Source organism: Plecotus auritus, assembly GCF_963455305.1.
Source record: "Plecotus auritus genome assembly, chromosome: 2".
In the NCBI taxonomy this organism is placed as follows: domain Eukaryota; kingdom Metazoa; phylum Chordata; class Mammalia; order Chiroptera; family Vespertilionidae; genus Plecotus; species Plecotus auritus.
In genome coordinates this window covers 219,990,486-220,017,004 of record NC_137771.1, presented here as the reverse complement: position 1 = coordinate 220,017,004, position 26,519 = coordinate 219,990,486, and the positions used below count along the sequence as shown (strand labels likewise).

Genomic DNA, 26,519 nt, shown 5'->3' with positions numbered 1-26,519 from the left:
CCCTTGCCCCGCCCCAGGCCCGGGTCCGGGATAGTAACTGGTCAGCGCAAGTTCCAGCTCCGCTCCCATTATAGCCCCGCCCCGGCTCTGGCCACGCCCCCTGGACCAGTTTCGGCCAGTGACCGCCTCCTGTCCGCCCCAACTTTCTGTACCGCCCCCACCGTTATTGGTCCGGTTCAGCCCCCGCCCCCGCGACGCTGTAGGTTTCTTTCGGGGGAGCTTCACAAGCTCCAATTGGTCGCCCACTCGATGTTCCGTCGTTCGATTGGCCCGCGGCGCCCGCTTTCGCGGGACTCTGCTCTTGGGCTGGGGCGGGGCCAGCGGCGGCGCGCGGTGCGGGATTGGTTAGTCGCACAGAGGGGGCGGGCCCACGCCGCGCGCAGCACCGCGGCTGGAGCGCGAGGAACCGCTACCGCCGCCTCAGTCGCCTCAGTCGCCTCAGTGCCTCAATCTCTTCAGTCTCCTCAGACTTCTCAGACTCGGTCGCCTCGGGCTCCGCCGCACCGCCTGGATCACCCTGTCCCCAACCCCCGACCCCGGCCCGGCCTCCCGCCAGCCCGTCCGCGGGCACGCCCTCTGGTGAGTGAGTGGTCGCGGGCGGGGCCGGGGGCGGGATCCACAGGTGGAGCTGGGGACCCGGCCGGGAGTTGGGGTCAGGGCCAAGGGGTCAAACCCCGGTCAGGGTCCGGTCTTTGGTCGGGGTCCGGGCCAGGCGGTGATTAGGAGGCCGTGGCCGGGGCGGCGACCTTCCGCGGCCGCCAACTTTGGGTGGGGGCGCACGTCTCGGGCTGACCAAGTCCCGAGAGGCCGAGAGAGCGGAGGCCCCGCCCGGTCCGGCCAACTTGGGCGGCAGCTGCGGCGCCGGCGGGTGGGCCGGCGGGTGGATCGGGCCCCAGTCGTCCCTCTTCCCCGCGGCCTTCGGGGTTAGCGCCGCGCGGCCCACCTCTCTGAGGAGCCGGATCTGGCCGGGGTCCGCGCGGGGAGTGGGCATTGGGACTTCGGGTGACGAGGTTCCGCCGGTCCCCCCTGCCCCCACTCCCCCAGAAGTTGTCGGCGAGACACTGCCTTCAGTAACGGCTGGATGGGCTCGCTTATGGGTGAACAGCTGCCACGATTTTGTTCGTGAGGCTTAAGTTTCAAACGACCTAAACTTGCTCACATATGATTGGAAAAGATTGTGGGGGCAGCATCCCCGGCGCCCTGTGCGGCGGGACGCGGGAGCTGCCGCAGACGCGCAGGTACTGAGCGCCACGCAGGAGAGCAGGATCCGCGCGGTGCCCTCTGCGTCCCTCCCTCAGGCACCGCAGCTGCCCGCCCCGTAGCTGAGGTGTCTGCGTTGCTCCGTGGACCCTGTGTTAAAGCGAGGAGCACGCAGGTTACCTGGAGGCAGTGCACGTTCCTCTTTTTTGGTCACTGTATTTTCTTATTTTATTTGCGGGTACGTCAAAACGTGTTTGTTATTGTTCCCACAAGTGTTTTGAACTGGAAGTATTGTTCAGTGAAAGTTTATTTTTTCTTTCTGCCTGGTGGCTTTTCTAAATTTTCTCTCCCGACTCTGAAGTATATTACTCACATAACACATTTGAAAGTTAACAGAAAGTCAGATCTTAAATCTTGTGTGTAGGGTTGTTTCTCTTCCTCCTGTCTTCCCTTAGAAGCAGCACGGACTCCAGGGCCTGTTCGCCCTGCATGTCAGCGGACAGGACTCTCTGGGTTGATGAGAATTTATGGTGTGCGATTCACCAAAAGGAATACTAGAGCAAGTAGGCCTTGACCAGGTCTCTAGTTCGAGCCATTCTTCGGGCAGAGGTTCTCACACGTCCTTCTGAAATTTAACTTGTTTTTAGGGGTGAGCTTTGCCCCTTTGCTGTTCTTTGAACTTGGCTTAGATGTGGGAACAGAAGAAGTGTGCAAGGCAGCTTTCCTATTGAAGATAGCTGATGGCCAGTCTCATGCACAGGAACAACTCATCATCTTAAAATGTTTCAGAGAGGCCCATTTTGGTCCAAAGAGACTGAAGAACAGTGGCACTCTGCAGGGATTGCTGGCAAAATCCCCGCAGACCACATTGATCCTCACATTAGAGGAGCTGGAGAAGTTCTGGATGGTGTTTTCAGACTTGGTGATCCGTGGGAAACCAAGGTGTCTTCAAATATAAACACAGTCACTGACCAACTGGTGTTGGTTACTTTTGAGTACTTTTGTTTTCTCCTTGTATGTAGATGCTGCTGTTTATACACATGCAAGTTCATTACACGTGTTTTAAAATTTGTATAACTTCATGTATTTTCTTAGTTAATATTCAATATTATAAAGTTGTGAAAAAGGTTTGATGGTAAAAGGAGTCTTTAGAACTAAAAAGATTGGGTATCCTGTTTAGAATTCAGGGCTTTGTGACTAGTGTTGCCACAGGTGGTGCTGATTACTGGTGATATTGGATCTCAGAATGTCACTTTTTCAGATGTCGTTATTAATACTCAGGTTTAGAGAAAATATACAGCTTTATTGTTACTGTTTTTAAGTACTTCTGAAAAAGTTTAAACACCTGTTCATTTTCTTAGATGTTTAAAAAGAAGCTATCTCTTTCTCTGCTGTTAGAGGGAAGCTCTGAGCATGCTGCATTTATATTTGCAAAAGTCCCATGAGGTCCTTGTAACAATCTAGCAATTCAAGACTGGATGCTGTGTTTCAGTTTCAGTAATTTCAGTTCCTTGACCTGTAGCCAATTTCTGGACTCATAGCCATGTGTCACAAAAATCTCAGTGCTCAACTGTAAAAATGATTATTGATTCAGATTTTGGTAGATAGAAATTGTTACCTTTGGTGAAGAAGGCTGGTCCTTTGGGTCATAACAAAGAATAATACCTGCTCATGTGTTAGAATCACCCCCAAACTTAAACGTTAGTATGAATACTGTTTATTTTGGGGGCGGGGAGTGGAGGGGGGGGGGCTTTGATATCTCTTAGCCCTGGTGGCAAGGACTCTTACAGGCATAGTCCGATGTCACTGTCCATGGTGCTGAATATGTGCCATCTGTTTTTTTTTCATCTTCAACGTTTCCAGTGTGAGAGTGGTTTTTGGAGTATGTTTTAAAATGAATTTCAGAATTCTCACTATTAAAGAAAAGTAGAACAGGACAGTTTTATTGAACCTGAAAGGAAGCGTGCATTTTAAAAACTTAACCCATGTTATTGTCTCCTTTTTAAGTGGATAATTGCACCGACTCAACAGTTCCATTCCCTTGCTTAATCTCCTCCCCAGGTGAAAATTTTCTTGCTAGCTATGGACATCAAGTAGCAAACCATTGAAATTAAACGAGACTCTGTTTGATTAAAACCACACTCTTTAAAATGTACCTTTATTATAATATATACAGATATTTGTACATAGAGGAAATTTGTTCTTCCCTTAACTGGGTTGATTATAGCATACCTCACACTCACTGACATGGTGCTTCTCACCCTTCCTTGAGAGCGAACGAGCCCTCTGAGTATGTCGTGGGGCTGTTGGGCAGTTGCCAGGTATCTCCGCTGTGTTGGAGCAACATCTACTCTCTCTTCTATAATTTTGAGAAATTTTTGTAAATTATTTAGATAAATTCTTTGTTTCTCTTGAAATTGCTCCACAAGTTAGCAATAGAAAGTAATAGATGTTACTTGTGGTACAGAGATTCTTCCACACAATAGTAAATTGTGCATCAAACTAAGCAGTAGATTGTTGAGGTGTTTTTGTTGTGAGCATTTAAAAATATTTTTTTTATTGATTTCAGAGAAGAAGGGAGAGGGAGTCAGAGATAGAAACATCAATGTTATGAACATTTTAACTAGTTCTTTGGTCCGGTAGGTTTTACACTTAACTCAGGTTACTCTTTGCATCTGTTTTGTTGAAGGAAACCCAGGGCAGCTTTCTTCTTCCTCCTCCAAGGTTCAGAAATATTTTCTGATGTCTACTCTTTGCCAGGCCCTGTGATATGATCTGGGAAACCACACGGGAATGAGCCAGAGTTCTTATCATTGAAGGACTCACCACTTTGGACCTAAGAAAAAAACATGTAAACAGATGATTAAAGGGGGCCACGCCCAGTGCTGCAGTTGGGATACACAGAAAGCTGGGTTAGTGTGTTGAAGAGGGGTGATTTATTTAGGCTGGGAATCTGAGAAGGCTTCAGAGTGAAAGTAGCCTTTGCGCTGAGCTCTGGAAGATGACTTGTAACTGTTTGGGTGTGGATGGGTATAAATCAATTTGAAAAAGACAAGAAGGTTGATGTAATGGTAGCACAGGGTATGTGATGGTGCTGAGTCTGGAGGCATGAGGAGCATTTTGAAAGGGTTGGGACTCCACTAGAGGTGTGTGTGTAAGGAGAGTTGAGAAGAGTTTGTGTGGTAGACAAATAATGGCCTTCTAAAGCAGTCTACATCCTTATCCACAGAGCCTGTGAATATGTTGTATTACCTGGCAAAGATGATTTAAGATAGCAGATGGAATGAAGGTTGCTAATCAGCTGATTTTAAAATAAAGATATTATCTTGGATTACATGGGTGGGCCCAAAGTAATCACAAGAGTCCTTAAATATGGAAGAGGGAGGCAGAGGAGTCAGTGTTGTAGTGATGTGAAATGAGAATGATTACCTATCATTCCTGGCTTTGAAAATATGTAAAAGGGGTCATGGGCCAAGGAATGCTGAAGCTCCGAAAGCTGGAAAAGGAGAGAATATGGATTCTTCCCAAGAACCTCCAGAAAGGAAAACAGTCCTGATGACTCCTTGATTCTAGCTCAGTGAGAACCATGTCTGACTTCAGATATCTAGAACTGTAAGGTAATTAATTTGTGTTAAGTCACTAACATGGAAATTTGCTAGAGCAGTGGTCGGCAAACTGCTGCTCGTGAGCCACATGCAGCTCTTTGGCCCCTTGAGTGTGGCTCTTCCACAAAATACCACGGCCTGGGCGAGTCTATTTTGAAGAAGTGGCGTTAGAAGAAGTTTAAGTTTAAAAAATTTGGCTCTCAAAAGAAATTTCGATCGTTGTACTGTTGATATTTGGCTCTGTTGACTAATGAGTTTGCCGACCACTGTGTTAGAGCATCCACAGGAAACTGATGCATGTTGGAACTTTGCTCTAGGAAGTTTTAGCTGAAGTTTAAGGAGGAAATAACATGATCAGAGTGGCTGTAGAAGATAAACTGATTCAGCTGCTGTTTGGGAGGAGGTTGCCCCAAGTAAGCATGGTTCTGATCCCGTTTCATCTCCTGGCAAGATTTGCATCTGATATTATCTTACCTGGCCTGTGTTCCACTTGAAATTTTTCTCTTAGCAAGCTGTTGGCTCCTCTCCTCCTCCCCCCACCCTCCTCTCCCCTCGCCCAGCAGCTAATTCCATGTCCCACTGGCCTACCTTTCCTCTGTGCTGGGTATTCAGAAGAGAGTAGACTTGGTATTCATCTACAAGTGGGGTTGTACGGTAGGCCCAATTCCAACCTCAGAGCTGTTGTTAAAGTACTTTCGAAGGGTTTGTTTCTTCACATCCTTGCTAATATTACTTTGTATGTTCAGATGTTTTAATTGTTGTCAGTCTATTAGATATTAAATATCTCACTGTTTTAATTTACATTTCCTTGATTATTAGTGCATCTGAGGACTTCTTATCCATTTGGGTTTCCTCTTCTATATATTGTATTCATAAAATGTTTGTCCATTTGTTGCCTGGGTTGTTGTTTTTATAGCTTCTTAGAATTTCTTTATATGTTCTGGATTCTATTTGTGTCCTATTTTTATTTTTATCCTTTTAAAATGCTGCTTTGATGAACAGATGCTTAATTTTAATGTAGTCAAATTTATCAATTTTTTTCCTTATGGTTTGTGGTTATTAAGTCTTATTTAAGAAATTATTTGTTACCACAAGGTCATAAGATATCCTGCTCTTTTAAAATCTTTTTTGAATATTTGCTTTTAGTATTCTACTCTGAACTTATTTTTGTGTGAAGTGTGACACAGAGGCACAATTTTAGAATTTTTCCAGTACTTTTTATTTATTTATTTATTTTTATTGTTGATAGTATTATGGATGTCTCTCATTTACCCCGCCTCCCCCCCCCGCCCCCCATTTACTCCACTTCTCCCAGCCTCTATCCCTCCCTCCAGGTCTTCACCACCCTACAGTATTATTTATTGAGTACCATCCTTTCCCCAGTGACCTGCAATGCTACCTTTGAAACATACCAGATTTCATAAATGTGTGGATCTGTTTCTAATTTCTCCATGTAAATAATGATAATTTCATTTCTTCCTTCCTAGTCTTTAAATATTTTTTTAATTTTTTGTCTTATTCCCTTTGTTTGGACCACTAGGCAAAAGTTGTGATAAGGCTATCCTAATATTGTTTTCAACTTCAAAGGGAGTGCTTTTAAAGCTTTCAATGTGGTTTGCTTTTTTAAATTTTATAGATTCCTTATATTAGGTTAAGGATGGTCTCATCTACTAACAGTTTGATTTAATGGTTTTTAAAAATCATCACTAGATTTTGAATTTTATCAAATAGTTTTCTGTACCTATTTAGATGATTTTATGTTATACGTTTCTTTAAACTGTGACTGAGATGAAATATTTTAATCTTTGATTTCTTGGTATGTATATTGTCATGATGTGCTACATGTGATAATTATTATGGGATCCAATATGGTAATATTTCATATAGGATTTTGGTACATATATTCTTTAGAAGCATTAGCCAATAATAATAGTTTATTGTATTGCTCTTTTTTAGTTTGGTATCAAGGAGATACTTCATTATCTCTGTAATTGTTTCTGAGAAGGAGGGATTTTTGTTTCCTAGAAGTCTGGCAAATTGCTTCTTTTTTTTTTTTTTTAAATATATTTTATTGATATTTCACAGAGAGGAAGGGAGAGGGATAGAGAGCTAGAAACATCGATGAGAGAGAAACATCGATCAGCTGCCTCCTGCACACCTCCTACTGAGGATGTGCCCGCAACCAAGGTACATGCCCTTGACCGGAATCGAACCCGGGACCTTTCAGTCCGCAGGCCGACGCTCTATCCACTGAGCCAAACCGGTTTCGGCTGGCAAATTGCTTCTTAAATGTCCTAGATCTGGGCCCCTTTAGAACATGGAGATTCTTGTACCAGCAATTAATCACTTTTTCAGGGTTGCTGGTTTATTCTGCTCACATTTTATTGGCCAGAAGGAGTCATTCTGGCCACACCGTTTCAAATGGGGCAGGGACATGGAGTCTTCCATGTCCTGGAAGTTTAGTACAACTGGATACTGGTAAATATTAGTAATATCTACCCTACTGTGGAGGCTAATTGATGTCAGTGTTGTAAAGTTAGCCAAAACTCACATAGTGTTCCTCTCTAGGTCTTGTTTGTAGGTATTGCGAGTGTGTTTGTCATCCAGGGACCAATTAGAATGTGAAGTTAGATATCATATTGGTTTGTGTTCCTACTTACTCTCTCCAGAACCCACCTTGGGAATTCCTGCCTTTCTTCCTCTCCTTATTGCAGAGGAAAAATTTCCCTTTCTCATTCCTTCCCACTGATCTAAATCTTAACCATGCTTCAAGACTAGCACAGGACCTGCTGAAATTCTCTGTTAACTGTGAACCATGGTGAATTCTCCCTTCAATTCTTACAGTACTCTACTGCCTCAGCAATGTAGAGAGCAGGGTTCAGTTGTGTTTAGGGGTAGTTGGTTGATCAGAAGAGTCTTCACATCCAAGTGCAAGCTTCCTCCCTTTGCTTGGGCTCTGTAGTGGGAGGCTACATATAGTGGACAGGCTCTATGAAGGTGGCCCCACCATGATCCCCACCTCTTAGTATTCATGCCCTTGTGTAATCAGCTCCCATTGAAGTGGGACTTGTGACTTGCTTCTAACAAGATACAGCAAGAGTGATGACATGTCACTTTCATGATTATGTTACACTAGGGGCCCAGTGCACGAATCCGTGCACCGTGAAAGGAACTGTGGGCTGTGTGGCTGCCGTAGGCACAGGAGCGGGTCTCGGCTCATCCTCCATGCGCCCCCCGACCCCCCGCCGTGACCCCCGGTCATCTGTCTGCCGGCAGCCCTGCTCCCGTCACCGCCGCTCCCACGCACTGATGGCACTGACCCCGCTTGCACCCGCTGACAGCACAGAGCGATTGGGGCCGGCTTCAGAAGCGGGTGTGAGTGGGTCTGGTGTCATCAGCGGATGCAAGTGGCGGCTGCTGCCTCGATCGCCCCTCAGGAGCAGGGGGAGGTGGAGAAGCCCTCAGGGGTGATCAGGGCTGGCAGCCGCCACTTGCACCTGCTGATGGCACCGAATGATCAGGACCAGCGCTGGGCACCGGCAGCGGGTGTGCACGGTGGCTCTGACACTGGCTGCGGTTGCGAGGGGGGCCAGCACTGGCAGTGGGTGCAAGTGGCGGCTCCGGCAGCAGATGCAAGTGGGGCCAGCTCCAGCAGCAGGCATGAGTGCCGGGCGGGACCGCGGCATGTGGGAGCAAAGAATTTTCAGTAACCACCAGAGGCTTGCCCCAATGACAGCAACCGGCACCCCACCTTGGTCTGGCGCCCCTGCTCACCTGCTCCACCATCCTGCCGTGGCCGATATCCGCCATGTTCCGCCCCCTGGTGGTCAACGCATGTCATAGTGACCAGTTGTTTGGGTGTTCTGGTTGTTCGGTTGTTCTGGTTGTTCCACTGTTCGGTCTATTTGCATATTAGCCTTTTATTATATAGGACTAGAGGCCCGGTGCACAAAATTCGTGCGTGGGGCGGGTGTGTCCCTCAGCCCAGCCTGCACCTCTTCAATCTGGGACATCCCTCTCACAATCCAGGACTGCTGGCTCCCAACTGCTCGCCTGCCTGCCTGCCTGGTTGCCCCTAACCGCTTCTGCCTGCCAGCCTGATCACCCCCTAACCACTCCCCTGCCAGCCTGATTGATGCCTAACTGCTCCCCTGCTGGCCCGATTACCCCTAACTGCCTTCCCCTGCCGGCCTAGTTGCCCCTAACTGCCTTCCCCTGCAGGCCTGGTCGCCCCCAACTGCCCTCCTCTGCTGGCCCGGTCACCCCTAACTGCCTTCCCTTGCCAGCCTGGTCACCCCCAGCTGCCCTCCCCTGCAGGCCCGGTCACCCCTAACTGCCTTCCCTTGCCAGCCTGGTCACCCCCAGCTGCCCTCCCCTGCAGGCCTGGTCACCCCTAACTGCCCTCCCCTGCAGGCCTGGTCACCCCTAACTGCTCTCCCCTGCAGGCCTGGTCACCTCCAACTGTCCTTCCCTGCAGGCCTGGATCCTCCCCCCCCCAACTGTCCTCTCCTGCAGGCCTGGTCGTCCCCAACTGCCCTCTTCTGCTGGCCCGGTCACCCCTAACTGCCCTCCCCTGTAGGCCTGATTGCCCCCAACTGCCCTCCCTTGCAGGCCTGGTTCCTCCCAACTGCCTTCCCCTGCTGTCCTGATTGCCCACAACTGCCCTCCCCTGCCGGCCATCTTGTGGCAGCCATCTTGTGTCCATATGGGGGCGGCCATCTTTGACTACATGGGGGCGGCCATCTTGTGTGTTGGAGTGATGGTCAATTTGCATATTACCTCTTTATTTTATAGGATTATATACAATTCTGTCTTGCTAGAAACTTATTTAGAGACTCTCTTTGCTGGCTTGAGTAAGTGGCTATGTTGGGGAAGCCCAAGTGGCAAGAAACGCAGGTGGCTTCCAGGAGCTGAGGGCAGCCTGCAGGGACAGCCAGTAGGAAGCAGGGGTCCTCAGTCCTATAGCAAGGAAACATCTGCCAATGGACTGAGTGAGCTTAGAAGTGGATTCTCCTGCAGTTGAACCTTCAGATGAGAACATGGCCCAGCCAACAGCTTTATTCAGTCTTGTGAAACCCTAAGCAAATGAATCAGTTAAGCCTGCTCAGACTCCTGACCCACAGAAACTGAGATAATAAATGTGTATTGTCTTAAGTTACTAAGTTTGTGATAGTTTGTTATGCAGCTATAGAAAACTAATATGTCTGATCTGTACTGACCTCCCAGTTATCCCCAGTAGAAGTGGGTTTGGGTTGATAAAGGGTGTTTGACTCTATTTGAGGGAGTCTGGTTTTTATTATTTTTAAAAATACTTTTTATATTTATAAAATTAATACAAATGTTTTTGTAGAAAAATTGGAGCAAGTAGAAAGTATGAAGGACAAAATGAACATTGTCCATAATCTCACTGCACAAAGATAGCCAATACTTATTTTCGACTTTTATGTATATATGGTATGCATATCCTCTAAAAGTTGAAAGTAATTCCATAATGTGTTTTATGAACAACTTTTTTTCTTTGTACTATATAGTGACATTTTCTGTGTCATATTCTTTTAAAGTATGTTTTTGAATGGCTGCATACTATTTCAATGGGTGTGCCAATTTATTGAACCACTTTCCTATAGCTGGACAAACATGCTGCTTTAAAATATTTACCATCATAAATAATGCTTTGATAAATATTCTATACAAAAATCATTGTGTGTATCACTGATTATTTATGAAGGATAAAATTTTAAAGATAGACTTATTAGGTCAGAGCTTGTAAATGGTTTTAAACCTTTTGATACTTAACCATCATTTTCCATTGTTTCTAAAAAAATAATATAAAACTCAAACGTCTGTTTCTGTAACTCACCAGGTTGGGATAGGACAGAACTATTGATTTTTGAGCATTTAGGTTTCTGTTTTCTTAACCCTGTTTGCAAAGTGCTTTTAAATTATTCATTAAAGTGCAGTATGGATTCTATTTATAGACATGTTTGTGTATGAGATTGCTCCCTTAATGTCTGGGCAAAAAGCCTATGAATTGCTATTATCACATCCCTATCTTTGTAAATCCTCTTCTACTCCTACTCACCCTTTCTTTGTTCTCAACCAGATAGACACTGAGACACATAAAATTCTGTGGCCTATGATTACCCAGATGAAATGGATATTTAGTGGCTAGCCCTTGTTCTTTTCTTCTTGCCATTCATTAAGTAGTTGACTTCGTAAAAATTAGAGATCAGCAGAATATTAATTCAAAAACATTTTTCTTGATTCATAAAACGAGTGCTCATTTAGAAAATTTCTAAAGATTATTATAAAAAACAGAATAAAAATCTTTAATTCTACCACCCCTAGATGACTACTGTATAACATAACTTGTTCATTAGCTTATTCCTGTAATATATTGATAAGATTCCAATGACTAATATTTTGTTTGGGATTTTTGCATCCAGACTGTGAGTGAAATTGGCCCATAATATTCTTTTCTTGTAGCTGTTCTCTCTCTAATTGGAGATGAATACTTACTTTGTTAATTTACAATTTTTCTCTTTCACTAATACGTATCTGCATTTAAGGTAATACATTTCCTTATAAATAATGATTGACGTGCATTATACAGAGTTTGATTGAGGTTGTTTCATTATTGTTTACCAGCTACCATACACTGAATTGTGCCCCCCCTCAAAGTCATATGTTGAAGTCCCAACCCCCAATGTGATGGTCCTTGGCGATGGGGCCTTTAAGGGGTAATTAGGTTCAGATGAGGTCATGAGTGCGAGGTCCTTATGATGGGGTTACTGTTAGTGCCTTGTAAGAAGAGCCTAGAGAGCTTGCGTCCTCTCTCTCTCTCCCTGCCATGTGAGGATGCAGCAAGAAGGCAGCCAGGAGGAGGCCCCTCACCAGAGCTTGACCATGCTGGCACCCTGATCTTGGACTTCCTAGCCTCTGAAACAGCAAGAAATAAATGTCTGTTGTTTAAGCGCCAGTGCTGTGGTTGTTATAATAGCCTATGTAGACTGTGACAATGTAATTTTTAGTTTCCATTATGAATTTTTCTTTGATTTGTAGGTCATTTAGAAGAATATTTTTAAATTTCCAAACGTGTATTTTCTTATTTTTTTCTTCTTCAGCATGACTGCATTGCCCAAATTTCTTGCTCTTTATGATTTTAATCCTCTGAAACTTGCTGATGTGCCATATGTCCAGAATATGGATTGTAAGTTTTCTCAAATGTTCCTGTGTACTTGAAAAGAATTGGGTTCAATGTTCTATATCATCAGCTAACTTGATAAGCATATTACTCACATCTTCTTACTCCTATATTTTGTCTGATTGTTATATGATACTAGAGGCCCAGTGCACGAAATTCGTGCATGGCGGGGGGTGGGGGATTGTGTCCCTCAGCCCAGCCTGCACCCTCTCCAATCTGGGACCCCTCGAGGAATGTCCGACTTCCTGTTTAGGCCTGATCCTACTGGGATCGGGTCTAAACGGGAAGTCGGACATCCCTCTCACAATCCAGGACTGCTGGCTCCCAACTGCTCCCCTGCCTGTCTCCCTGATTGCCCCTAACTGCTTCTGTCTGCTAGCCTGATCACCCCCTAACCACTCCCCTGCCAGCCTGATTGATGCCTAACTGCTCCTCTGCCAGCCTGATTGCCCCTAACTGCCCTCCGCTGCAGGCCTGGTTCCCCCCAACTGCCCTCCCCTGCTGACCTGGTCACCCCTAACTGCCCTTCCCTGCCAGCCTGGTAGCCCCCAACTGCCCTCCCCTGCAGGCCTGCCCCCCCCCAACTGCCCTCCCCTGCCGACCTGGTCACTCCTAACTGCCCTCCCCTGCGAACCCAGTCACCCCTAACTGCCCTCCCCTGCTAGCCTCATCGCCCCTAACTGCTTTCCCCTGCTGGTCTGGTCCGCCCCACCAACTGCCCTCCCCTGCAGGCCCAGTCCCCCCAAATTGCCCTCCCCTGCAGGGCCAGTTCCCCCCAACTGCCCTCCCCTGCAGGTCTGGTCACCCCTAACTGCCCTGTCCTGCAGGCCTGTTCCCGCCCCCCCCCCCCAACTGCTCTCCCCTGCAGGCCTGGGTCCCCCCCAACTGCCCTTCCCTGCAGGCTTGATTGCCCCCAGCTGTCCTCCCTGGCAGGCCTGGGCCCACCCAACTGCCCTCCCCCGCTGGCCATCTTGTGGCAGCCATTTTGTGTCCACATGGGGGCAGCCATCTTGTGTGTTGGAGTGACAGTCAATTTGCATATTACTCTTTTATTAGATAGGATATATTACTAAGATAATTTCACAGTTTCATTATGATTATGGATTTGTCTTATTTCTCTCTGTAGTTCTGTCAATTTCTATTTATATACTTGGAGACCATGTTTTTAGGGGCATGCAAATTTAAAATTGTTTTATCTTCTAAACGAATTGAGACTTTAATTATTGTAAGTGGTTTTCTTTATTTCTAGTAATAAATCTTTGCCTTTGTGGTATAATATGTCTGATGCTAATATAGCCATTCCAGAGTCCTTTAGGCTCATATTTGCATGCTCTCTTTGTTTTCTTTTTATCATTTTACTTTTAACCTTATTATATTCTTATACTTTAGATATGTTTCCTGCAAAGATTATGCAATTTTATTTTTTTCATCCAGTCTGATATCTGTTTGTCTTCTAAGTGGAACATTCAACTCATTTACATTAAATGTAAATACGTATCTATTTGAGTTTAAATCCACAATCTTATTATATACTGGATTGGGCAAAAGTAGGTTTACAGTTGTGAGTACATGGAAGTTTATTCTTGTATTACAACTGCAAATATACTTTTGCCCAACCCTGTATTTCTCTTGTCCTATATTTTCTGTGTTTTTTTTTCTTGTATTATTTTAAACTAGTATCATGATTTTTAAAAATAATTCTGCTTTTCCACTCTCTCTAGTAAATTGAAGATTATATCCTATTTTTCTTTTGTGTGTATATGGTTACCATGTAAGTTAGATAATGTGTTATTAACTTCTCCAGATAACACAGTTATATTTTCCTCTGAGCCAGGCAGAAATCATAGTTTCTTAAAATACTTGAACTCCATTCACCCTCCTCAGATTTATATATGCTTGTTGTTGTGGTGTATTTTAATTCTATGGACCCTTTTTATTTTTTAGTTTAAAACATCTGATGAAGGCCCAATGGGGTATACATTTGGGAAGATGCTCCAAATGTGGCTTGGAAAGTTCCTCTTGAGGGAGGTCAGTCCGCAACTCCCTGATACTTCTGGGTTAAAAGGTCCAGAAATCGATGCAGGCTGTGTTACTGGGATACCCAAGCAAAGACAGGACAGATCCTTGCAGCCTAAACTGGGGCCTGGCCTGGTTCTTGGGCTAACGCTCTGCTGTACCCTTTTAAAACTCTGATATTAATATTAACAGTGTTATTATTTCACATGCTGCCAGTGATCATTTAGATTTATTCACATTTTTATTTTTTATTTTTTTTTTAATTTAAATTTTTATTTATTTATTTTTTAAATAAATCTTTATTCAGATTATTACAATTGTTTCTCCTTTTTCCCCCCATAGCTCCCCTCCACCCGGTTCCCACCCCACCTTCTGCCCTTACCTCCCCCACACTGTCCTCATCCATAGGTGTATGATTTTTGTCCAGTCTCTTCCTGAACCCCCCCATACCCCTTTCCCCCTGAGAATTACCATTCCACTCCCTTTCTATGCCCCTGATTCTATTATATTCACCAGATTATTCTGTTCCTCAGGTTTTTAATTCACTTGATTTTTAGGTTCACTTGTTGATAGATATGTATTTGTTGTTCATAATTTTTATCTTTACTTTTTTCTTCTTCCTCTTCTTTAAGAATACCTTTCAGCATTTCATATAATACTGGTTTGGTGGTGATGAACTCCTTTAGCTTTTTCTTATCTGTGAAGCTCTTTATCTGCCCTTCAATTCTGAATGATAGCTTTGCTGGGTAGAGTAATCTTGGTTGTAGGTTCTTGCTATTCATCACATTGAAAATTTCTTGCCACTCCCGTCTGGCCTGCATAGTTTCTGTTGAGAAATCAGCTGACAGTCGTATGGGTGCTCCCTTGTAGGTAATTAACTGTTTTTCTCTTGCTGCTTTTAATATTCTCTCTTTGTCTTTTGCTCTTGGCATTTTAATTATGATGTGTCTTGTTGTGGTCCTCTTTGGATTCCTTTTGTTTGGGGTTTTGTGCGCTTCCTGAACTTGTAAGTCTATTTCTTTCACCAGGTGGGGGAAGTTTTCTGTCATTATTTCTTCAAATAGGTTTTCAGTATCTTGCTCTCTCTCTTCTTCTGGCACCCCCATAATTCTGATGTTGGTACGCTTGAAGTTGTCCCAGAGGCTTCTTACCCTATCTTCAACTTTTTGGATTTTTTTTTTTTTCTTTTTGCTTTTTCGGTTGACTGTTTTTTGCTTCTTTGTATTTCAGTTCTTTGACTTGATTCTTGTGTTCCTCTAGTCTGTTGTTGGGTCTCTGTATAATATTTTTTATTTCAGTCAGTGTATGTTTAATTTCTAGTTGGTCCTTTTTCATATCTTCGAGGGTCTCGTTATATTTATCGGCCTTTTCTAGGATATTCTTGAAAAGCCTTATAACCGTGGTTTTGAATTCTATATCCAGTCGTTTGTTTTACTCCATTTCTTTCGTTTGTGATCTGTTTCTTCATCTCCCCATTTTTCACTGCTTCCCTGAGTTGGTAGGGTAGATTTGTGTGCTAGGTTTCCTATACAGCCCAGTGGGTCGGCCTCCCCAGTTAACCTGAGGTGGACACTCTTGGTGCACCCCTTTGTGGACTGTGTGTACAGCCTTGTTGTAATTAAGTCTTGATTGTTGTTGGTATCATTGGGAGGAATTGACCTCCAGGCCAGTTGGCTGTAAGGATCAGCTGTGTCTATGCTGGGAGAAGTTCGGTGCTGGAGACAGCCTTATAGGATTAGACTTGCCAAATTGCAATAGCCACTGTGCTCAGCTTGGATGGGGTGGAGTCTCAGGGCAGAGCAGACAGTCTTGGCTTCCAATCAGCCTTGCCCATGCGTGCATACGCGCGCCTTCAGACCTCTGCCTTCCCCGGCTCCCGAGTCTCCGCCCGAGAGTCCAGACTCCCCCCACAAGAGCGTGGGTCCCCAGGGGCTCGCCTGGAACTAGGGTTCAGTTCAGTCAGAACTGGGGCTCAGTGCAGTCAGGAGCCTCTGACTCCCTTCCACTAGGGAAAGCCTGTGGCAACCTCCGCAGCCTTTGTGAGCACTGGCACATGCGCGCCTTCAGACCTCTGCCTTCCCCAGCTCCCAAGTCTCCACCTGAGAGTCCAGACTCCCCCCCGTAAGAGCATGGGTCCCCAGGGGCTCGCCCAGAACTGGGGTTCAGTGCAGTCAGAACTGGGGTTCAGTGCGGTCGGGGGCTTCCTTCCCCCTTCCGCCAGAGAAAGTCAGCCAGGCTCTCAGCCGCCCTTCCTCTCTGCGCGCACAAAGACCCTTTGCCGTACCTCCAATTCTCTGTGAGCTTTTCTCTTTCCTTCTAGTTGTAGAATTTTCACTCAGCCAGCTTTCCTGTGGTTCTGGATGGTGTCCGTTCTGTCTTTTATTTGTAGTTTTGAAATTGTTGTGCGAGGCAGCAGTTTAGGTGCTTACCTATGCCTTCATCTTGGTTTCTCCTCCACATTTTTATTTTTATTTATTTTTTTATTTTCATTGTTCTCTCTGACATTTCTGACCTTCATTCTGGGCATTTCTTCTTTAGGCATTTCTTTATTGCAAGTTAGCTGCTGATAGACATTTCCAATTTTCTTTTCTAAAAGTATTTTGATTTTACTTTTATTCTTTTAAACATTCTTTTAATTCACTTAATTTACATGCCATATATTCACCCTTTAAAGTTTGTGATTCATTTTTTTTTAGAATATTTACAAGGTTGTGCAACCGTCACTACCTAAGTCTAGAACATTTTCATCACCTTAAAAATAACCTCATACCTGTTAACAGTAACTCCCTATTCTTCCTTTTCTCCAGTGCCTGGCAAGCATTAATCTACTTTCTATCTCTAGGAATCTGCCTATAATGGACATTTCATATGAATGGAATAATAAATATCTGGCCTTTTGTGCCTGGCTTCTTTCCTTAGTAGTATAATATTTTCAAGATTCATTGATGTTGTAGCATGTGTCAGCACTTCATTCCTTTTTATGGCTGAATGATATTCCACTGTATGGATACATCACATTTTCTTTATCCTTTTATCAGTAGGAAGACGTTTGGGTTGTTTCCACTTGTTTTTTGCTATCTATATCATAAAAGCCTAAGCGACCATTATGGCAGAACGACTGGAATGACCAGTCGCTATGATGCGCACTGACCACCGGGGGCAGACACTCAATACAGGAGCTTCCCCCTTGTGGTCAGTGCACTCCCACAGGGGGAACGCCGCTCAGCCAGAAGCTGGGCTCACGGCTGTTGAGTGCAGCTGCCACAGCGGGAGCCTCTCCTGACTCTGCGGCAGCACTACCGAGCTGCGGTAGCAGGTTCAGCAGGCCAGGATGAGCGCGAGCAGCGTGGCGCCAGGCCCCAATTTGGGCTCCTCCCTGGCCGCCTGCTGCTTGGCGCACTGCTACATCCTCAGGGGATGTCCAACTGCTGGCTTAGGCCCAATCCCGGTGCTGTTCTCTGTAGAAGGCAGTCAGTCTGAACAACTCAGTGACTCGGGGAAGCACAGGCAACTCAGGGTGAACCTGCCTCCATGCTTTACTCACCTACTCGATGGTGTTCCCTGGACAGACAGTGGTGGCCCAGCCCATGCACATGCAGCAGATACTGAAGCTCAAGCAGCAGGCCATGCAGCAGCAGAAGGCCATCTAGCCACAAGCCGGCAGTTGGACATCCTCTGAAGGGTCCCGGACTGCGAGAGGGCGCAGGCTGGGCTGAGGGACTCCCCCCAACCCCCCCAGCGCATGAATTTCATGCACCAGGCCTCTAGTTATGAATAAAGTGCCATGAAAAGTCATGTACAAGGTTTTTTAAGCATATGTGTTTTCAGTTCTTTGGGGCATGTACTTAAGAATGGAATTTCTGGGCCATATAGTAATTCTATGCTTAACCTCTTGAATAACTGGCAAACTGTTGGCCACAGAGGCTGCACCACTTCACATTCCCACCAGCAATGTATGCGAGTTCCAATTTCTTTACATCTTCACTTGGCATTTTTTGTTTTTTTGACTCTAGGCATGTTATGAGCATCTCATTTTGGTAATGATTAGCATTTCCCTAATGACTGATGCCCTTGAGCACATTTTTGTGTGTTTATTGGCCATTTGTATATTTCTTTGGAGAAGTACCTATTTAAATCCTTTGGCAATTTTTAAATTGTGAATTGTTTGTCTTTTTATTGTTGATTTGTAAGAGTTCTTGATAATATTTTTTACTAATCTCTTAATAATTTGCTATTATTTGCAAATATTTTTTCTCCAACTATGAGTTGTCTTTCCACTTTCTTGATAGTGTCTTATGAAGCACAAAAGGTTTTAATTTTGATGATTCCAGTTTATTTATTTGTTCTTTTGTTGCTTATGCTTAGGTGTCGCATTTAAGATAACATTGCCTAATCTCAGGTCACAAAGATTCACATCTGTGTTTTATTTTTAGAGTTTTATAGTTTTAGCTCTTACATTTAGTTATTTGATACATTGAGTTAAAATTTTGTTGTTGTTAATCTTTACCTGAGGATATTTTCCCATTGATTTTTAGAAAGAGTGGAAGGGAGGGGGAGAGACAAAGAGAGAGAAACATCGATGTGAGAGAGATACATCAAGTGGTTGCCTCCCGGACTAGGGCTGGGGATTGAGCCTGCAACTGAGGTACGTGCCCTTGACCAGAATTGAACCAGGGACCCTTCAGTCCGAGGGCCGATGCTCTATCCACTGAGTTAAACAGGCTAGGGTGAGTTAATTTTTATATATGGTGTAAAGGAGGAGTTTTACTTTATTCTTCTGCATGTGGCTATCCAGTTGTCATAGCACTTTTGTTGAAAAGACCATTTCTTCATTGAACGGTCTTAGCACCTATGCTGAAAATCAGTTGACTATAACATATGGAATTATTTCTGGACTCTCAATTCTATTCTGTTGATCTCTATATCTGTCTTTATGACAGAACTACGCAGTCTTGATTAATGGAGCTTTGTGTTAAGTTTTAAAATTGGGAAGTCTGAGTCCTCCAACTTTGTTCTTATTTAAGGTTGTTTTGCCGATCCTGGTTACATGAATTTTCATATGATTTTTAGGATTAGCTTTGCCAATTTCTTATGAAAGGGATTTTTGATAGGGATTGCACTGAATGTGTAGGGACTAGGGGTCCTCAAACTACGGCCTGCGGGCCACATGCGGCCCGCCGAGGACATTTATCCGGCCCGCCAGGTGCCGCTGCCTGTCCTGCTTAGCAGCTGACTCGTCTCGGGCCCGCAGTGCGCATAGGAATTTGTTCATAGTTTTTTTTTTTTTTAAACTATAGTCCGGCCCTCCAACGGTCTGAGGGACAGTGAACTGGCCCCTGTTTAAAAAGTTTGAGGACCCCTGGGAGTTTGGGAGTGTTGCCATTTTAACAATATTAAGTCTTCAAATCCATGAGCATGGGATTTATTAGCTGTTCCTGAGAATTTTCTATGAACTGTATAAGATTATGTCATCTGAATATATTGGTAATTATACTTCTTTCTTTCTAATGCGGATACCTGTTATTTCTATTCCCCCCCCCCCTTTTTTTAAATCCTCACCTGAGGATATATTTCTCATTGATTTTTTTAGAGACAGGAAGAGGGGGGAGGGCTAGAGAAAGAGAGAGAGAGAAGCATCAATGTGAGAAAACCATAGATTGGCTACCCCCCTCATGGCCCCAACCAGGGATCAAACCCACAACCTAGGTATGTACTCTGACTGGGAATCGAATTCGCAACCCTTTGGTGTACAGGACAATGCTCCAATCAACTGAGACACCCAGCCAGGGCTGTTATTTCTATTTCTTGTGTAATTGCTATCCTTATGACCTCTAGTATAATGTTCAATTCTGGCAAGGGTGGACATCCTTGTCTTGTTCCTGTGACGGATAAGTTTTCAGTCTTTCATCATTAAGCATGTTGTTAGCTATGGGATTTTGTTAGGTTTAGGAAGTTCCCTTCAGTTTTTTTTTTTTTTTTATTGAGTGTTTTTCTCTTATTAAAGGGTCTTTTTGGGGTCAGAATCTTTTTCTGCATCTATTGAGATGGCAATATGGTTTTGTCTTTTATTTTATTAACTAGAGGCCCAATGCACAAAATTCTGCAAGGGGCTCTGCCTCATGGCCCCATGGCCCCACCCCCCGCAACCAACTGGTCATTCCAGAAGGTCGTTCCAGAAGGACCAATCTAATTAGCATATTAGCTCTTTATTATATAGGATGTCCTTCATTACTTTGACTGGTTTTTGCATGTTAAACTAACCTTGCATTTCTTGAATGAATCCCAGTTGGTCATGGTGGATAATCCTTTTTATATATTGTTGGATTCAGTTTGTTAGTGTTTTGTTGAGGATTTTTACATCTATATGCTTAAGACATATTAATTGGTCTATAGTTTTTTTTGTGTGTGATATATTTGTCTGGTTTTGATATCAGGGTAATACTGGTCTTAGAATGAATAGGGAAGTATCCTTTTTTTTTCTTTTCAATTTTTGGGTAGAGTCTGTGAAGGACTGTGTTAGAAGCCATCTAGTCTTGGACTTTTTCTTGTGGGAAGATTTTCAGTTATTAACTCAATATCTTTGTTTTATTTTAGGTATATGCAATATTTTTACTTCTTGTTGGCTAAATTTTGAGTTAGTATCTTCCTAAGAATTAGTTTTTCACCTAGTTATCTAATTTTTGGCAAACAATTGTTCATAGTATTTATTTATAATCCTTTTTATTTTTGTAAGGTTGGTAGTTTTATTTCTGATTTTAGTAATTTAATTTAAGTCTTCTCTCTCTTTCTTGTTCAGTCTAATAAAGATTTGTCACGAGAACCATCTTTTGGTTTCATTGTTTTTTATCTATTGTTTTCTATTCTGTTTCATTTACTTTTGCTCTAATATTTATTTCTTCCTTATGCTTGCTTTGGGTTTAGTTTGCTCTTCTCTGATTTCTTAAGGTGGAAGGTTAGGTTATTAATTTGAGATATTTCTTTCTTTTTAATATTGGTGTTCACCGGTATAACTTTTTCTAATTAGTGCTTTTGGTGCCTCTGATAAGTTTTGGTATGTTATGTTTCATTTTCAGTCGTCTGAAAGTATTTCCTCATTTTCCTTGTGATTTCTTGGCTGTTTAGAATTGTTTAATTTCCACAAACTTGTGAATTTCTTATGTTTCTATATTGGCTTCAGTTTCTTACCCTTGCTGTCATAGAACATACCTTGTATGATTTCAGTTCTTTTAAATTTTGCGACTTATTCTTCTGGCTTTACATTCAAAATCTCCTGGAGAATGTTCTATGTGTGGTTTAAAATAATGCATTTCCTATTTTATAAATTGTTTTATAGGGTTGTTAAAGTCTTCTGTTTCCTTTTCAATCTTCTGTCTTGTTATTCAGTCCTGTACAGAAAATAGTATATTGAAATCTCCAACTGTTATTGTTTACTTGTCTAATTCCCCCTTCATTTTTGTTAATTTTTTGTTTCATGCATTTTTGGGCTCAGCTGTTAGATACATATGTATATAATTGTTACATATTGTCTTTAGTAAAATTTTTTTTAAGGCCGTTTTGCCCAATGTAATTACTAGTATAGCCAGTAGAGCTCTCTTTTGGTTACTCTTTACATGGTATATATTTTTTTATCCTTTCACTTTCAGTCTATAAATGTCTTTGAATTTAAAAGTGTCTCTTGAATATTGCATATAATTGGATCGTGTTTTTTTTTAAAAAAATCTAACACAATATCTGCCTTTAAATTGGGATGTTTAATCCATTTAAATCTATTACAATTCTAATAAGGTGGGATTTATTCCTGCCATTTTGCTATTTGGTTTCTTTGTCATTTTTTTTTTTAAATTTTCTATTTTTCATTACTGCTTTATTTTGTGTTAAATAGTTCCTAGTGTGCATTTTAAATCTCCTAGTCATTTATTTTATTATTTTTTGTTTCTTATTTTCTCAGGTTTGCTTGGGGCTTCTTACTATTAACAATTTAGTTTGGATTCCTACCAATTTATTTTCAATAATATATAAAAACTTTGCTTCTGTACATCTTGATTTTCTCCCCGTCCCTTGTGCTCTTATTGTCTTACAAAGTACATCTTTATGCATTTTGTGCACATCAACTCAGATTTATAAATATTGTCTCTTGCAGTTATCTTATTTCAGGTAGGATAAAATAGTTACAAACAAACATTACACTTATATTGTCTTTTATAATTACTTCTATAATTACCTTTACTGGTGCTCTATTTTTTCACCTGGATTCGAGGTACTAGCTAGCATACTTTCATTTTAGCCTGTAGGCATCATTTTAGTATTTCCCGTGGGGCAAGTTTTCTTGTAACATAGTCTGTCAGTTTTTGTTATCTGAAAATGTCTTAATTTCTCCTTCGCTTTTTCCTCCTCTCCTTTGCTCTTGAAGGATAATTTTGCTGGATATAGAAATCTTGACAGTCTTTTTCTTTTATAATTTTTATCTCTTCAAATATTTGTTGAGCCCCTTTCTCCTCTCCTTCTGAGAGTTTCTTTATGCATGGTATGCATAATGGTTTGCTTGATGGTTTCCCACAAGTCTATGAGGCTCTGTTCTTTTTCTCTTTTATAAGGAAGACTTTATTCAAGGGGAGTATTATAATGGAGTTTTGTAGTTTTTCTTCCCACTTTTTAATTTCTGTTCCTTAGATGAAAATTTCAGTTGACCTGTCTTTTTTTTTGGGGGGGGGGTCCCATTCTTTTTCTTTTTATTTTTTATTAAGGTATTATATGTGTACATATCTTACCATTGCCTCCCCCACCCCACTCCCATACATGCCCTCACCCCCCAATGTTTTGCATCCGTTGGTTACTCTTATATGCATGCATATAAGTCCTTCAGTTGATCTCTTATTTCTCCCACCTCTCCCTAACCTTCCCGCTGTAATTTGACAGTCTGTTTGATGCTTTACTGCCTCTGTATCTATCTTTTTGTTCATCAGTTTATAATGTTTTTCATTATCCCCAAATGAGTGAGATCATGTGGTATTTTTCTTTCATTGACTGGCTTATTTCACTTAGCATAATGTTCTCTAATTCCATCCAGGTGCCTACAAATGGTAGTAATTCCTTCTTTTTTATGGCAGCATAGTATTCCATTGTGTAGATGTACCATAGTTTTCTGATCCAGTCATCTGCTGATGGGCACCTAGGCTGTTTCCAAATCTTAGCTATTGTAAATTGTGCTGCTATGAACACAGGGGTGCATATATCCTTTCCAATTGGTGTTTCTAGTTTCTTAGGATATATTCCTAGGAGTGGGATTACTGGGTCAAATGGGAGTTCCATTTTCAGTTTTTTGAGGAAACTCCATACTGTTCTCCACAGTGGCTGCACCAGTCTGCATTCCCACCAGCAGTGCACGAGGGTTCCTTTTTCTCCGCATCCTTGCCAACACTTGTCGTTTGTTGATTTGTTGATGATAGCCATTCTGACAGGTGTGAGATGGTATCGCATTAAGTTGACCTGTCTTCAAGTTCACCAATTCTTTCTTGTCTGCTCAAATATACTTTTTAATTCCTCTAATGCCCTAATGGATTTGTCATTTCAGTTACCGTTCTTTTTAGCTACAGAATTTTTATTTGGGTTCTTTTTATAATTTCTATCTCTATAAATAGTCTCTATTTGGTGAGAAATAAAAGTCATATTTTCCTTTAATCCTTTAGACATGGTTTCCTTTAGTCCTTTGAACATATTTAATATAGGTTATATGTAGTCTTTGTCTTATAAGTCCATTAGAGGCCTGGTGCATGAAATTTGTGCACTGGGGGAGGGGGTTCCTCAGCCTGTGTGCCCTCTCACAGTTGGACATCCCTCTCGCAGTCCAGGACCTCTTGCTCCTTACCGCCCACCTGCTCGCTGCTCCTTGCTGCTCAGCTCACCACTCCTTCGCGCTTCCACGGAGGCAGGAAAGGCTCCCACCACTGCCACTGCGCTCACCAGCTGTGAGCCCAGCTTCTGGCTGAGCAGCACTCCCCCTGTGGGAGCACACTGACCACCAGGGGGCAGCTCCTGCATTGAGCGTCTGCCCCCTGGTGTCAGTGCACATCATAGCGACCAGCCATTCTGGTCGTTCTGGTCATTCTGTCATAAAGGTCGCTTAGGCTTTTATTATATAGATAGATTATTAGAGGTTTCTCAGGGACACTTTTTATTGCTTGCTTTTTTTCTGTGTATGGGTCATACTCTTATTTTTTGTGTCTCATAATAATTTGTTGAAAAAAAAATTAAATAATATAGTGGTAACTCTGAAAATCCATTTCTTCTCTCTCCCCTTGAATATTGTGTGCTGCTGCTTATTGTAGTAATTTTTGTTTGTTTAGTTACTTTCCTGAACTAACTCTTTAAAGTTTGCATTATTTGTCATGTATTTCCACTAAAGTCTCTGATTGACAAGCTTAGTGATCAGTTAATGACTGGACAGAGATTTCCTTAAATACCGGGAATCAATAAATCTAGTGTTTCCCAAGGGGGCTCTGTGTGTATATGGGGGCATACTTCAACATTTAATCAGGTAGTTTACAACTCTGCCTTAGTCTTCACTTCCTGCCTGTGCAGAGCCTCAAAGTCAGCCTAGTGTGGATGATTATAGCCATCTTGGGTCTTCCTTGGGCATTATACATCCTTGGATATGTATACATCTCTGCATATACATACAGCCTTCTAGATTTTTAGGAATATTGGAGCTTTTCAAATCCCCTGTAGACATCTCATTCCCTTGCTTTTTCTTTTAAGCTTTTGGGTTAATGTAGTACACTCTTGTCCACTCTCAGGTAGTTTAAAAATTAAACAATTGCTTCTAACTGTTTTGACATATACCTCTGAGGAAAATGCTTTTTGACACTGGGCAAGCTCTGAATCAGGTCAAATAAAAACAGTCTTGAAAGTGGAACCCATTATCCATGTCAAAAAATGACAGTTCTCTGGGCATAGGCTTTATAGGGGTTCCAATCCTATTCTGTTCCCTACTGTGGCTGCCAGACTACTAGTTTTCACTATGATTGCAGGCTTTTGGTTTTTAAGACTACTATAGAGTTTAAGTGGCATTGGGGGGGTGGGTAGGGGGCAAGGATAGCAGTAGAGCAAGTTAAAACACCACAGGTTTGTTCTTCTTATGGAGCTTCAACCATTTTTATTTAACAAATGCTCCCTAGATTGCTACTGGCCTTTGGTTAAATTCCCAGATTTCTGAAAAAGTTGAGTCTGACAATTTTTGCTATATTTTTCATTGCTTTTATGGAAGGGGAAATTTTTGGAAGTTGTTTATTTGCTATTTTCACTGACATCACCCTCTTACCTTTATTTTTAAAGTATTTTCCCCACATATTGAATTTTATGTCTGCACTCGAGGCCCGGTGCACGAAATTCGTGCACGGGGGTGTATGTCCCTCAGCCCAGCCTGCACCCTCTCCAATCTGGGACCCCTCAAGGGATGTCCAACTGTCCGGGCAGTCAGACATCCCTCTCACAATCCAGGACTGCTGGCTCCCAACTGCTTGCCTGCCTGCCTTCCTGATTGCCCCTAACTGCTTCTGCCTGCCAGCCTGATCACCCCCTAAGCACTTCCCTGCCAGCCTGATTGATGCCTAACTGCTCCCCTGCCAGCCTGTTTTCCCCTAACCGCCCTCCCCTGCAGGCCTGGTCACCCCTAACTGCCCTCCCCTGCAGGCCTTGTCCCCCCCCAACTGTTCTCCCCTGCAGGCCTGGGTCCCTGCAACTGCCCTCCCCTGCAGGCCTGGTCACCCCTAACTGCCCTCCCCTGCAGACCTGGTCCCCCCCAACTGCTCTCCCCTGCAGGCCTGGGCTCCTCCCAACTGTCTTTCCCTGCAGACCTGGTTGCCCCCAACTTCCCTCCTCTGCCAGCTTGGTCACCCCTAACTGCCCTCCCCTGCAGGCTTGATTGCCCCCAACTGCCCTCCTTTGCAGGCCTGGTCCCTCCCAACTGCCCTCCCCTGCTGGCCTGATTGCCCACAACTGCCCTCCCTTGCAGGCCTGGTCCCTCCCAACTACCCTCCCCTGCTGGCCATCTTGTGGCAGCCATCTTGTGTCCACATGGGGGCAGGATCTTTGACCACATGGGGACATCCATCTTGTGTGTTGGAGTGATGGTCAATCTGCATATTACTCCTTTATTAGATAGGATAGAGGCCTGGTGCACGGGTGGGGGCCAGCTGGTTTGCTCTGAAGAGTGTCCTGGATCAGGGTGGGGGTTCCCTTGGGGCGTGGGGTGGCCTGGGCGAGGGGCCTGTGGTGGTTTGCAGGCCGGCCACGCCCCCTGGCGACCCAAGCGGAGGCCCTGGTATCTGGAGTTTATTTATCTTCTACAATTGAAACTTTGTAGCCTGGAGCAGAGCGAAGCCTTCTGCTTGCTCTGTGGCAGCAGCCATTTTCTTTTGGGATTTATGTATCTTCTATAATTGAAACTTTGTAGCCTTAAGTGAGGCCTGGGCCAGCCAGGGTGTGCGGAAAGCTTG

The 26,519-nt window shown here is 43.5% G+C and overlaps 1 protein-coding gene across 28 annotated transcripts in view; it reads left to right on the top strand.

Moving 5' to 3' along the window:
- The first annotated feature begins 347 nt into the window (after window positions 1-347).
- Window positions 348-26,519, top strand: part of PCBP3 (poly(rC) binding protein 3) — a 216,993-nt gene continuing 190,821 nt past the window's right edge. For 7 of the 28 annotated variants that reach the window (XM_080657989.1, XM_080658008.1, XM_080657988.1 and 4 more), the window contains exon 1: window positions 409-579. The gene's annotated coding sequence lies outside the window, so the exon portion shown is untranslated. Of the gene's footprint in view, window positions 580-26,519 lie in introns of all 28 variants that reach the window. The other 21 variants (XM_080657987.1, XM_080657990.1, XM_080657998.1 and 18 more) reach the window with 13 other exon arrangements.